Source organism: Aotus nancymaae, unplaced genomic scaffold, assembly GCF_030222135.1.
Source record: "Aotus nancymaae isolate 86718 unplaced genomic scaffold, 86718_ANA_hifiasm-v0.15.2.pri h1tg000010l, whole genome shotgun sequence".
NCBI classification, from domain to species: Eukaryota; Metazoa; Chordata; class Mammalia; order Primates; family Aotidae; genus Aotus; species Aotus nancymaae.
Window position 1 is genome coordinate 43,087,541 of NW_026988421.1, and position 12,506 is coordinate 43,100,046.

General features: G+C 35.9%; 1 protein-coding gene across 6 annotated transcripts in view; it reads left to right on the forward strand.

Annotated features, from left to right (window-relative positions):
• Window positions 1–12,506, forward strand: part of SGMS1 (sphingomyelin synthase 1) — a 324,408-nt gene that overhangs the window by 173,748 nt on the left and 138,154 nt on the right. For 4 of the 6 annotated variants that reach the window (XM_012467580.2, XM_012467576.2, XM_064374134.1 and 1 more), the window contains one exon: window positions 1,310–1,451. The exons of the other annotated variants lie outside the window; for them this stretch is intronic. The gene's annotated coding sequence lies outside the window, so the exon portion shown is untranslated. The remainder of the gene's footprint in view (window positions 1–1,309; window positions 1,452–12,506) is intronic. 6 annotated transcript variants of the gene reach the window in all.

Genomic DNA, 12,506 nt, shown 5'->3' on the forward strand with positions numbered 1-12,506 from the left:
TCTCAATTTCCTATTGTGACGTCCAACCTCTAGAAATAATTGTTTCTATTTCTTTGCTTCCTTTTTATTATATTTATTCCTTAATTAATTAATTATTTATTTATTTTAATTTTTATCCTGTGGTCCAGGGATAGCTTTAAGGAGTTAATGATTATTCTGAAATTTAAGTGGGGAGGAATGGAACAGGCTTAGTTTTCATCAAATACTCAATACTGTAAAGCTTACATGATCCTAAAAAAGGGTTGAGAACCTACTTCTTATAGATTATCACAGGAAAAAATAAAATGTTACAGATTAAATTAAATATGATCGAACTAAAATATGCTACCTTTCTAGCTACCATTAGATTCTGTATTCTTTCACATGTAAGTACAAATTCCTACGAATGAGGCACTCAATGAATTACCCCCTTTGTTCTTTAATACAAAACATTATCTCTAGCTTCCTGATTATGCTACCAGGAAATGTGTACCATTTACACATATATAACTATAAAAGCTGTTACTGGCCGGGCGCGGTGGCTCAAGCCTGTAATCCCAGCACTTTGGGAGGCCGAGGCGGGTGGATCACGAGGTCAAGAGATCGAGACCATCTTGGTCAACATGGTGAAACCCCGTCTCTACTAATACAAAAAATTAGCTGGGCACGGTGGCGCGTGCCTGTAATCCCAGCTACTCAGGAGGCTGAGGCAGGAGAATTGCCTGAACCCAGGAGGCGGAGATTGCGGTGAGCCGAGATCGCGCCATTGCGCTCCAGCCTGGGTATCAAGAGCGAAACTCCGTCTCAAAAAAAAAAAAAAAAAAAAAAAAAAAAAAAAAAAAAAGCTGTTACTTATGAGAGTCATATTTTGGGCCCAGAGAGATGATGACATTTTTATAAGTCAACTTGTAAAGATGATAACTCAGTAGTTACATTTGTTTTCAATTTGAAGCTGAAGCTTCAAACTTATACTTAATTTGTGATAATCAGTTATTTATTGGCAACTGAAATAGTAAGATAAATATATAAAAGGAGAAACACCTTTTTGTAGTTATAGGGCTAAAGACTTAACTTTTATGATGGAGTAAGCTTTATGCTATATGTATATATTATAGTACTATAAAAATACAAAAATTAAAAAGCTAGAAAGAAAGAAAAAAGTGGGAGGAGGTAGGGAAGGTTCATTATGAATTCTTTGTTTCCAAGTTTATAAGTACTTTAATCCTTTTATTTATAGTGAGCTGCACGGAATTTATATGATCTCTCTCAGCTTCAGAATTTTGTGATTCCATTTTGAAGTAGTTAAGCTGAAACTGCTCCTCTGTTCCAGGCACACCATTGAGTTCTTTGGGATGCCCAAAAGTGTCTGGTTGGGAAACATGAAATAGAAGACAAGACCCTGCCTCAGCAAGTGTACCCAAGAATACTTTTAAAGGAACCTATTGATACATGCAAAACAGTAGCTGTTGGAGGTATGTATTAACAGAGAACTTGGATTGAACCTGATGTGGCCCACTCTGCTCTACTCAGTCAAGTGGAGTCATGCTCAGGGAATGAGCTCTTCTCTTGAATCCCACTGTTAATAGGGCAGAACTCTCAGGCCTGAAATTCCTGGTGTCTGTCATTCTGTAACCTTGACTGTGTGGTGGGCTATCTCTCATCACTCTTTGACAAACTCTGATTCAGCCCCTTGAACATCCTTCCCAGTGACTCAATGGCATTAAACTCTTGTCACATGAAAGTGATAGCAAATTTCTAGTTGAAGACCTCGTTTTATTTTTTCTGGGAGTAGAGCAGTCAATGTCAAAGCTCAGTAAATGTGTCCCATAAACCAGCTGATTCTTACTGGCTTTACTTTTTCCTGAACATCATCAAGGCCATTTCTGATTGGATGTAGCTGTATCAGATTGACTGGTTTCCTCTTAGTCATTTATTTCGATCTCCTTGTCTCTATGACCCCTGTTAAATGTTTACCTCATTTTCTTGGTTTTAGCCTTTAATTTTTATCTCCTCAACAATGTATCATCAAAGTCAGGGACACCCATTATTTCATATCCTGTGACCTTTGGTGGATGTCTGGCTTTGGATGCACTGGCTCTCTATGTAAGGCATAGCCTATGTCATTGTCATATGTTACCTTGATCCTTTAGGATTTTTGTAGATTTTTTCCATCTGCCAATGAAGAATACTACAAATGTACCTTGTGCTGAGTATTTTACGTGTGTTTGTCACCCATCATTAAAGCATTAAGCAAGTCCCATTTCGCAGATGAGGAAATAAGGTTCCCCGTAGTTAAACAACTGGCCTGCTATTTCCCAGAGAGTAAGTGGCAGGAATGGGATTCAGCATTGGGTCTGTATGTCTTAACTTGTATACCGTAGAAATAGTATGCCCAGCTGTATTCCCATTTTGAAGCAGAGTTGTAAAAATATCCTTATTCGGCCAAGTACAGTGGCTCACCCCTGTAATCCCAGCACTTTGGGAGGTCAAGGCAGGCAGATCCCCTGAGGTCAGGGGTTTGAGACCAGCTTGGCCAACATGGTGGGACCCCATCTCTACTAAAAATACAAAAATTAGCTGGGTATGGTGGCATGCGCCTATAGTCCCAGCTACTCAGGGGGCTGAGGCAGGAGAATCGCTTGAACCAGAAGGCAGAGGTTGTAGTGAGCTGAGATATCCCCACTGCACTCTAGCTTGGGCAACAAGAGCGAAACTTCATCTCAAAAAAAAAATTATTGTATAATTTTCATCTTCTCTACTTTTTTCAGCTTTTGCTACTTTTTCCCCATTTCATGGCATTTTATTGGGTTGATAATTTTAACACTTAATTTGAATCATTAAAATTAAATATTTCCAACATTTATTATTTTTATAATATCACTGAGAATATATTATGGTATGAGACATTATTAAAATATGCCCCCTTTCTCACATAGGCTCTGATGTCTTTACTGATTCTATGTTTTCTGAGTTGATTATGAGTCTAGCATGGGAGACAGGAGTGGACTTTTATATTTCTAATATGGTCCTACTGGTACAGAGTTATTGAAGATGACATAGAAGAATGATAAGGTTTTGCCAGAAATATTCTCCTATAGTTCACAACGTTGTTTTGGAATCTGAATTCTTTAAAATATAGAATATCTATTCAAGTACTTAGTTTTGGCTCAGTGACAACTTTCAGTGTGTGTAGCTGGGAAGTTGCCCAGTGACCACTTTCAGTGTGTGTAGCTGGGAAGTTGCCCTATATATAGAGGGATATAGGTTTTAAGTTTAAGTAAGTTTAACAATATATGGTATCTGATTTTTTTTCAATAATGGGCTAAATGATTTGGAATGTCTATATATTTAGGCTTCTAGAATATTCTCATTAAATTAGTAGATGTACATGCTGAAAAATACTTTAAATCATCATAAAAATCCTGAGAGATAGATGTGATCAACCTCACTGAAAGATGAATACACTGAGGTTTATAAGATTATGAAACTTACCCAAGCTCATGTGATTAGAAAATGGCAGAGCAAGAATTGAACCTAGATCTATTTTTCACCGGCAGTGTTCCTAGCAATTACATTGCCTTGCTGATTATACACAGTGGTGACATGTAGATCATAAACATGTCTAAGAATTTTCTTATATTTAGCTTTCATAAAAGGCAGTCCTAAACAGCTAAATTAGCCTCATCTTCACAGAAGCAAAAGCTTCTAGATGGGCTTGGTGTTGTTCATCAACGAGGTTTTATCAGGATAGTGGCAATTCTGGTGAATGATGCCCTAAACCACTCTTGAGAACTGGATGTGTCTGCTTGGGCTGCATGTCATTTCCTACCCACTGCTGACTATGCTGCTAGCAGCAATTACGGTTGCTCACCTTAGTGGCTGCATGGGCAGCTGTTTCTTCCAAAGCAAGTAGGGACTGGAATTGGGCCACACAATCACACAGTTGAGGACAGAAAGCCTCAGAATATTAGGTACACCATTTTATTTCAGAAAATAAAATTTCTTTCTGCTTTTAAGTGTCTTTTCCTGATTCTACATAGAAAGTTTGATGAATATTCATAGCCATAAAGAAGAATGAAATCATGTCCTTTGCAGTAACATGGATGCACCTGGAGGCCATTATTCGAAGCAAACTAACACAGGAACAGAAAACCAAAAAGCACATGTTCTCACTTATAAGTGGGAGCTAAACATTGAATACATAAAGATGGGAACAGTAGAGAGTGGGGAATGCTTGGGAGAGAGGATGGGGGAGGCATGGACAGGAAGGCTGTTGGGTACTGTCCTTACTACCCTGGTGATGGGATCCTTTGTACACCAAGCCTCAGCAACACACAACTTACCCATATAACAAACCTGCACATGTGTCTCCTGAAGCTAAGATAAAACTAGAAAAGAAAAAAAAGATAAAAGACATTTGTTTAAGTCTGAAAAAAAAGGAAAAAAAGAAAATTTGGTAAATATTGAAAAGTTTAAACAACAGAATAAAGACTACCACTCAGATATAGCCATTGATAATATTTTAAGATGCTTCCAGTTTTTATTTCTGTGAATATGTATGTCTTTTTAAATATGCAAACTTAAAATCATAGTGTTCTATATCCATTTTTACTTAGTATAATTGCAGCATTTTTCCTATGTGCTTAAATGTTCTTTTACAACATACTTTCAGTGGCTATAAGTACTCCCTTTGGGTAATAGCATAAGCGAATCCATTCTGTTGGTAAACCTAATCCTCATTCATTTTAGTTAAAACCTCTCTGAAAAACAAGAATGTAATTGCCACTAGTTTTCATAATCTTATAAAATAACTAATGACGGTTTAGGATATGATGAGAAAACCCAGTTTCAATCACATTCCCTGACACATCATGCAATGAACCTGACTTTCCCACTACAAATGCTGTGCATGACTGTAGCATGGGAAAATTCTCTTTTGACTGGGAAACTTGGAAACCCCATTTTTCCATTTTTCTTTCTTTGAGGTGGCTCATCTGTGACAAATAACTTCAGTGTTTTCATACTTAGATGAAATCTCTCAAATCCTGATTTGCAGGTGATTTGGCTCTCTTAGTTCATTTTACTACTTATCTAAACCTTTTTTCTTCTCCTAAATATTTCACATGGGCCAGACCCTGGGTCAGCAGCTACACTTACCTGAGGAAACCACGGATGTCATGAATGAGGTTGGAGAGACATGCATAATGTAGTATTAATGTGACTTTTCCTGAAACCAAAGAGATTTGTGCTGCTAGGTATTAAAGTTATCAAATTGAGAAGTTGATTACAACTGAAATGGGTAAACATTTAACAAAAGCCCTCTACTCAGAAGAGACTCCTATGAAGCTAGGACTATGACTTATTAGTATTTATTGTTCTCTTAAAGACTGTATTAGGTTAAATCATTATCATCCTCACCAAACTATTACTTTTCAGACAGGGTTCCTTATTTCCCTTGGGATTCCATAGTGTCATGTGAGTAAGTAAGGGGTGAGGGACAAGGACAAAGCCACTGACCTCCTTATTGTCCCATCAACCAGCAGCTCTGCCTTTGTATGTTTTATGTATTGAACTTCCACATTTTTTGCTGAAAGAAAGGACTGCTGCTTAAAGGAGTAAAGACTGAAAATCACTGGGGCAGTGTAGATCCTATGGGTGGATGAAAAATATGTGAAAACAGATGTTTACACAGTATTACTTCCCAGTTTCCATTGTGCTTGTAATTCTCCTGCAGTGACACAGTCCTTCTTGGGTTTGATATTTACCGTAGGTCCTCTGATTGGAATTCTCATAGATTAGACTGCTTTTACAATAGTGGTTTCCATAGAGGCACCTCAGAAATGTTAGGTTTAGGAGAGATGAAAGAGTGATAGCCTTACAAGCATTGGTGGTAGAAAGTAACCTTTTAGTGATCAGAGCAGTGAGTAGTGGAAAGTATAACCTATTAAAGGCCCATAGGAGACTGGTTTCTATATTCTTGTTGATGTGGATTACCTAGTAGGAAGATGCTTTTTCCATCAGAGTGATGTGGTATATGAAATTCAGCAACACAGTCTGTGAAATCTTCATTATCTATTTCTAGACTCATTTAAAACATTTTGGGTGGGCTCTCTTAAATTGAAGATTTATATTGGTGAATCACAGAACCAGCTACTCCCGAATAAAAAATTTTAGTGGTTTTTGTTCCACAGCTCAGTTGACTGACTAAAAAAATTTTTCCAAAGATAATTTTAACCATCAAAGACTGAGAAACTCACTAAAGAGTTTTCAATGGCTAATTTACAATTGGTGCCCAGAATTCTTAATCACAGTTAAAAATCTTAGCTTTATTTACCAGACAGTTGGTGCAGGGATATCAATGTATGAAGACATTAATGTTAATATATGTTCAGTTATTCAAAGAATGATCTTAGCCTTGAGGTGAAAACTGGAGAGAAAATTCTTGTTTTCCCCATCAGTAAAGGGATAAATTATGACCAATTTGCAAACGTAACAGGACACATTGGTGTTGAATAGGGCCTGAGCTGTTTGTATAGGAACTGTGTATATAGCTGCAACTACTGGGGTGACATTCAACCAGATATGAATGAATGACACCCCTGGAATTGTGCAGTGCTGCAGCCCTGGGTATAGTCACTCATTCTAGTATTCATTTATCTATTGAATATCTTTACTTTATGTCTGGCACTGTTCTAGGTACTAGACCACAATAGTGAGCAAGGCAAACAAACAAGATTACATCTCTCATGGAATTTACAGTCCAAAAGGGGTGCAGCAGGGTCTTTAAGGAGAGAATTAATAAAGAGGGAGGTAAACAATATTTCAAGTATGTTGCTAGAAAGAAAATAGGGCAACACAGTGTTTTCAGGTAGGAAAGGCTATTTTAGATCAGGTCTAAAATGTAGGACCTATGTTCTTGTTGGCTATTTACTTCTTGTACTACATATAAGTTGGTGAATTTTTGTATTCACTAACGCTCTCATTAAATAATTCACAGGAAAGATGAAATTTCCTCCATCAAAATTGTGTTTTCTATAGCAATTAAGCTTTATCAAGAGCCAGATTTCAGTGGTAAAAACTGAGATAACTTCATTTCTTAAGTAGTTTGTTAAAGCAGAATTTTAAAATAATAATAAATTGCTGGCCTATAGCATATAAAAAGAAATTTTCAGTCATTTCAGGAGAAAATTGTGATAAACTGCTCATAAAGATTGAAGAGAGAGACGCTGGACTGATTACTGTAAGCATCTTAGACTGATTGTGGCCCATGTTGAATGGATCACTAAGCCTCGCTGATTTTTTCCCCTTTATGTTGTCCTTTTTCTCTGTTTCTTTTCGTCCCTTTTCACTACTCTATCACCACTCTAGTGAGGTCCCTTTCACCACAGGCTAGTCTATTTTAGTAGCCTTTCCCTTGGTATCTCTGCATCTGATCTAGCGTTTGGTTACTTTTTCTGGTGCTACATTCATAATTCTATTCCCTTCTTAAAAGCCTTTACTCACTTCACAGTGATAAAGGCCAGACTCTTTAGCTCGGCACGTGAGGCTCTCCATGATCTGTCCCCAACATATATTTCCAGCCTCATCCCTGCTTTTACCCAGCGCAAACTTGAGGCTCTACCTAGACTTTCTGTTCCCCTTTCTTTTGTGCTTTTGCTCAAGCTGCTGTCTGGAAAACTAATTTCTTTCTTTTCTTTTTTGCCTATGTAAATCCTGTTTGATGTTCAAAGTTTAGTTTGAATAGATCATGTTTTATTTCTTTCTGGCTGCTTTAAAGATTTTGCTTTGTTTTTAGAAGTCTGTGATTTGCTTATATCTAAGTGGGGAAACTCCCTCCCTCCCTCACCCTCCCTCCCTCCTTCCTTCCTTCCTTCCTTCCTTCCTTCCTTCCTTCCAATACTTTCAAATACTAAAAATAGAAACTGTGTATATGGCCTCTTTCTTTTCTTCCTTACTTTCTTCCTTCCTTTTCCTTCTGTCTCCCTTTCTCCCTGAGAATCTTTGGGTTTTCTGGGCCTAAAGATTGCTATTAGGAATATTTTATCATTATTTTTTAGAATAATACCTCTTCTTCATTTTCTTTATTATTGCCTTCTGGAAATTAAAGAATGCATGTTGGACTTTCTCACTTATCTTCCACATCCTTCTTTCATATTTTGATGTCATCATCTTTATGTTACAATTCTGGACAGTTTCTTTGGATTTGGCATTTGGTTCACCAGTTTCTTCAGCTATTTCTAATCTGCTGTTTAAGCTGTCCTTGATGATGGGACTATTTATATTGTTAAATTTTATTTTATTTTATTTTTTATCCTACTGTTTTATTCCCAGAGCCTAGACCAAGGTGTCATAGTACATAGGTGCTTAATAAATGTATGTTGAATGAATTAACATGAGTTTTTTATCTTTTAATTTTTAAACACCAGTTTTGGTCCCTTTTCAAGTCAACATGGTATTTTTTTCAGATAAAATTATACTCCCTTTTAAATTTCTCTAATTTATTGAAAGATATTAAATATACTTATTTTATGCTGATAATTCTAGTAAGTGAAATGTTTTCAGATCTGATTCATTTGCCTGTTTCTCTCGGCTCTCATAAATGATCTCTAATTTCTTTGTATTTCTATGATTTATTGACTGTGAACTCATATTCCTTGCAAGTTTTATCTGTGTGAGTTTTTTGAGGCCTAGATTGAAGGTAGATTTTTCTGGAGAGTATTATATTTGCTTCTGCCAGGTGCCTGTAGCCACTATCAATCTGGACACTCTTTATATTATATTATCTGCCTGAGGGTTTTTGAAGCATATGGCACAAATTTAGATCACAAAACAACATAAATACTAGTTGTTGGTTATGAATTCTCAAGGGAGATTTTCCATCCCCTGAAGATGCTAGGGTTGAACAAGCAGTTTCTCTTTTGGTGTAGCAAGTTTATTTCCAATTTGCCCATAGACTGAGGGTATAGTTTTGTGAAGTTCCAGTTTTACTCAGGGGTCCGTTAAACTCACCAGCTTGAGTGGTCCTGGTTTTATCTTTTCTGTCTCGCTCCATGCAGTCATTATAATAGAAGTTCTGTATGCCTAGGATTGTGGCCTTGGTGCTTTTCTACCTCCCAGCGTTCTCACTCTTACTTTGTTTTGGCCTCCGTGAATTTCATATTTTATTGTCACCTCATTGGTGTATTTACAAAGATTTTATACTTTATTCTCCTTCAATTATTTTCATTAGGAGAGAACAATTTAAGGTATCTAGTGTATCATTCTGCAAAAATAGACCATTTTATTTTTTTGTTTTTAGTATGTGCTTCTAATAGATAAGACAGGAACACATTTATGACAGAACTCAAAAAATTATTAAAAACTTAGGTACAGCTCAGCCTCCTCTTTTAATTTAAATGTCTGCTGTACAGTCAGATTAGGTGAAGAGTGAGGTGGAGAATAATCTCTTGTAATATGGTTTCTGAGTTGGCTGAGACTTTGACGTCTTGGAGATATTATTTATTGAAATGAGATTTGTTTTTGTCCATTGATTTATTGATTGTCCAACATTTTACTATATATCTATAGATTAATTTTTTAATATTTTACTATATATATTATATACATTTTACCTCTCTAAGTAGGATCTGATTCCTAAGTAATGCTCTATAACTGAGAAATAACAAATAATAAGGAAATATTACTTGTTACATGATACCTGCCATGGATCCGTATAATGATATCCTGAGAGAGACTCTGTAGTACCTTAGTCCTTTCACTCAATATTATTTCATTTGATTCTGAATGAGTGTAATATTATTTGTAGGGGGAAAATAGTTACAATTAGTAGAATATGACAATGATTTCAAAAAAAGACACTAGTCTCAAGAAGATATTTTTAATGTTATAGCTTAAATGTGCAATGTGCAGATCTACAGAATTTGAAAATTCAGCTGACTTTGTGATTCTTCAGCACTAAATAGGGATGTATCTAGTGAGAAGCATTGCCATCTGATAGAAATATGTAACACATACGTGTGCCGCTCACTAACCTGAATGAATCATCTGCTCTTATGAACTTTCATTTTATTTTCTTCAGAATCCCATATTATATTAATTCTGTAGAAGATGTCTGCTACTCATGTTACTGTTATAATGCAAGTAGTCCTCTCTGACCAGCCTCTCAGTCTTCATTGCCACATTAGAACATAATTTCCTGGAACCAGTAATATATTTTGTGTAACTTAAGCTGATGAATAATTTTTAGTATGTATTGTGGTATTAAGGAAATATTAAATGGAATAAATGTTGATTTAAATTGGTAGAATGCTCAAGTTTTAATGATCAGAGTAGGGATAATAATTGCCTGGTACAGTTATGTGTTTTGAGGTTTTTTAAAAGTTAATAATGTGCTTTAAATCTTTGCCATAAGAGGAACCAGCAACATAACACGGTAAACACGCCAATTGGATTAATAGCATCATTTGTCAGCCACGTACTAACATAAGACTACGTTATGATTAGACATTTTTAAATTAATATTTGCAGGCCTTAGAAAACTATATTATGATTGCTTATTAAGTAGTTGTGTTTGGAAGTTTTAATTTTGTAAAATATGTAAGCTTGACAGATCTCCACATTAGCCATTAAAAATCATTGTTTTTTTGTTAAATAATTATAATGTTTACTTCATATTGGGAATAGTTTCTAAGGAACAAAATAGTTTGCACCTCATGTTATAAATATTTTCAGACTTTAAAATTACTTAATTTAAAGCATCCACTTTATTTTTTGCTCAAATTTTAGGACATAAATTCTCCTAGAGCTTTCTTTTTTTTTTTTTACAGTTATTAGCATTTTTAATGTAATGAGTACATTTCTGAATATTACATCAATGATATTTTCAATAAATTGAATAAATTTAAATTGATAAGGAGAGTTTACTAATTTTAAAGGGTTTATTAGGAAATCCTTTATTAAAATGAAGAACGCTTTCTTGATGTGCATAAGTCTTTTTTTCTCTCTCTCTCTTTTTTTTTTTTGAGATGGAGTCTCGCTCTGTAAGCCCATGCTGAAGTGCAGTGGTGCCATCTTGGCTCACTGCAACCTCCGCCTCCTGGATCCCAGTTCAAGCAATTCTCCTACCTCAGCCTCCTAAGTAGCTGGGATTACAGGCATGAACCACCATGCCCAGCTAATTTTTGTATTTTTTTAGTAGAGATGGGGTTTCACCATGTTGGCCAGTCTGGTCTTGAACTCCTGACCTCGTGATCCGTCCACCTCGGCTTCCTAAAGTGCTCGGATTACAGGTGTGAGCCATGGTGCCCAGCCCTTTTTCTCTGTTTTATAGGGAGTTTTAAAATCCTGGGGCACTTGATAATTTTTTTATATTACATTTAAAAATGTGTTGGGTCTTTTTATATTGACTTCCTGTATTTATTTCTTCCTGTACTATTTTGGGAAAGAAACCATAATCAAAACAAAAATTAGGTAATTAGCTTATTTATGAAATCTTTGTCTTCTAAAATGTTTGCTGAGCAAGTGTTAATTATCAATATACACACTGTAGACTCCCATACGATCAGAAAAGCAGTTGTCAGGAAAAATATTTTAAGGGCATGATTATTATCTCAACTTTCTCACATTCTATTTTTTTCCTTCTGTTAAACTGAATAAATCAAAGAAAAATAAAACTGAGTTTGTTTTCTGTTTCAGTTACTGGGCCAGTTAGGGCTGTCTAACCGGGGGTGAAGGACACATAAATAACATCCACTTATAATCCTTAATCTGCTTTCACATGCACTCCTCTCTTAAACTTTGTTTCATGTAAAGGAAAGTATAAATGTCTTAGCCTCATTATATAGAATAACCCAGAATGATGTGATTTTACTACCATTGATTTATAGAAATTATTTCTTCTTTCATGTTTTTGTTGCTTAACTCACTCTCTTGTGTCATCTCTGACACTATTATACTCATTATTTTAAAAAAATTCTATTAATGGTTTCATATAGTCTCTTCTCTAGAGATAATATCAGCTAAGTGCCTCTTATATCCTAAGGTCTTTATTTACGTGATCTTGAATGAAGCCCTGGAATCTTGCAGGGAACTTTATTATCTTACGTCGTTCTGTGTATTTTTTTTTTTTTTTTGAGACGGAGTTTCGCTGTTGTTACCCAGCCTGGAGTGCAATGGCGCGATCTCGGCTCACCCGTTCGGTGGATTTTTAGTGACACTTTCATCTTCTAGGCCCTCACTTTAGGCAGTGAGCAAAACTGAAAAAGTGGAACACAAAGAACAATCAACACCTGTAATACGGAGCTAATAGTCTCGTGGGAGAAAGATGGCAAACTAGATGAATAAGGAAAATACATGTATGCTAAGTGGTGATCAGGGTTATCACTGATAACCTCTTGGATCAGATGTTATGGCAAAAAATAAAGCAGAGGTGTGGATGGGGAGTATAAGTCTAAGTGGGGCGTGTGTGTGTATGTGTGCACGTGTGCACGTATAAATGCACATTCACACACATTATTTGTAGAGAAGCC